The sequence below is a fragment of the Otolemur garnettii genome, unplaced genomic scaffold (genome assembly GCF_000181295.1).
Source record: "Otolemur garnettii isolate 467f Iridium unplaced genomic scaffold, OtoGar3 scaffold00162, whole genome shotgun sequence".
In the NCBI taxonomy this organism is placed as follows: domain Eukaryota; kingdom Metazoa; phylum Chordata; class Mammalia; order Primates; family Galagidae; genus Otolemur; species Otolemur garnettii.
In genome coordinates, this window is record NW_003852557.1 from 3,985,275 (window position 1) to 3,987,748 (window position 2,474).

Genomic DNA, 2,474 nt, shown 5'->3' on the forward strand with positions numbered 1-2,474 from the left:
TGGAGGTTGCTGTGAGCTGTGATGCCATGGCACTCTACCCAGGGTGACAGTTTTAGGCTCTGTCTCAAAAACAAAACAAAACAAAACAAAAAAACACAAGTAGTGTAGACAAGAAGAGATGAAGGACAGAACTAAGGCCACACCAATGGGAGTGGAGAAAAAAGCAACAAGAAGGTGAAGGAGTTCTTTTTTCTTTTTTGAGACAGACTCTCACTATGCCGCCCTTGGCACAGGTGAGACTCACAGCAACAGCAACCTCAAAGCCTTGGGCTTAAGCGGTTCTCTTGCTTCAGCCTCCCAAGTAGCTGGGACTACAGGCATCTGCCACAACACCTGGCTATTTTTTTGTTGCAGTTGTCATTATTATTTAGCTAACCCAGGCGGGGCTCGAACCTGCCAGCCTCAGTGTATGTGACTGATGCCATAACCACTGTGCTATGGGCGCCAAGCCAAGGAGTTCTTTATACAAAGCCTAAATCTGTGAAAACTCTCTAGAGCCAAAGAAGAATAAAATTTTATTCATGACTGATTCTATGTGCATGCCATTAAACTCACAATTTAGTACCATTTTAAAAATAGAAACCTAATGAGTAAAGAAAAACAAAAATAGGAGAGATGCTCTTCCCCAAATCCAACTCAGATCGGTTGCAATACAGATACAATTAAATCAATGTAAAACCTGGACCTATTCAGAAACTGAGAAACCTTCTAATTTTGGACCAACTGAAGGGAGGGAAAGCTGAATGCCAACCCTCAAATTCTAAAATAATTTAAATATGTGTATCTTGCACCTGTATTTCATGAAGTTCGTGTCAGTGAAAACGATACGTTTTAAGAGCTACCGTAACGAAAAAAGAAGATTCATTTTAAACTGCAGCCCATCCATTATTTGCCGGCCACTTGCTGGGGACTCAAAAATATTGCAAGTGAAGCGAGCAAGTTTCCTATACGTGTTTTTCCACTTAAAATTTGCAGAAAAGCCCTTTCTTTATACAGAATTTTTTTTTCTTTTTTGAGACAGAGTCTCACTTTGTTGCCCTCGGTAGAGTGCCGTAGCGTCACAGCTCACAGCTCACAGCCCAACTCCCGGGCTTAGGTGATTCTCTTGCCTCAGCCTCCTGAGTAGCTGAGACTACAGGTATCCACCATAACGCTCGGCAATTTTTTTGTTGCAATTTGGTTGGGGCTGGGTTCAAACCTGCCACCCTCCATATATGGGGCCAGCACCCTACCCACTGAGCCACAGGTGCTGCCTCTTTATACAGAATTAAGATGTAAAAAAAATTCTCCGAAGGTAGAGTTTGATCATGAAGGATCATATAGTAAGTACTTTGAGTGAATGAATTAATGAATCTTTATTAAGCACGAGTTCCAGTGCCAGGTAGTTTTGAGGGTGAGAGCTGCAAAGAACTCTTGGCACATAAGAAGCCCTGTGTTGAGACTTGATGGATCCTAGCGTGGTGTCCAGCGCCTAAGCCTAAGGCAGGCTCCCCTGGGGCAACCCAACTCTCTTTTGAGTTCCTGTCAGGAAAAGATCAGGGCTGTCAAAAGAATTTACTCTTTGTTCTAGCCAACGCCTGACAATAGGCCCCTGACTTCCCGTTCCTGGCTTGCGGTTATGAATCCTTTTTTGTCTTTTTGTCATGTATGTGTATATGTAGCTCCTACAACTCAGGAGTGTCTTTCTTGAGGACCTGAAAATGATTCCTTTGAAATGTGAGCATCAGGGAGAATCAGGCCTGGGTGTCCAGTCTCTGTGGGAGGACAGAATCCTGATTTCCATCATTGCCAGCCAGCAGGCATAGCCGGCTTAATCACATCGGTGCTGACTGACCACCGGCCATTTTTCACTTCCCTGACTGCCTGAGTCCCGTGTGCTCCTTCTCTCTCCTCCCTCATCCCCCCTCTAAAATGTCCAGTCACTCTGCACAGATCGCGGTGGAGCACAGATCGCGGTGGAGCCCAGCTCCTCCCTGACTGTCAGTAATTACCAAATAAAATCTGTTTTCACCATTTTAACTGATGTCCAGCTTTCTTCAGCTATGACAGAGGCATGAGTCAGGTCCATTCATCTAATAGGTCGGTGATGTTGGCTTTATCATCCTCATTTTGAAGATGAGGAAAGAGATTAATGCTTTGCCCAATATTACATTCGTAGTGATGGGATTTGAGTCATCGAATTGCATAAATATTGAGCTGCAAGAAACTTTAGGATTCATCGTGTTCAGCCTTCTCATTTTACAGAGGTTTCAAAAAACCAGAGAATTTAAGATTACAACACTTATATATTGTTAAGATTCTGAACTAGGGGCTGGGTGGGTTGGCTCACGCCTGTAATCCTAGCAGTCTGGGAGGCCGAGGTGGGTGGATGGCCTGAGCTCGGGAGGTTGAGACCAACCTGAGTCAGAGCAAGACCCAGTCTCTAAAACTAGTTGGTCATGTGCTCAGCACCTTGTTGTCTCAGCTACTTGGGA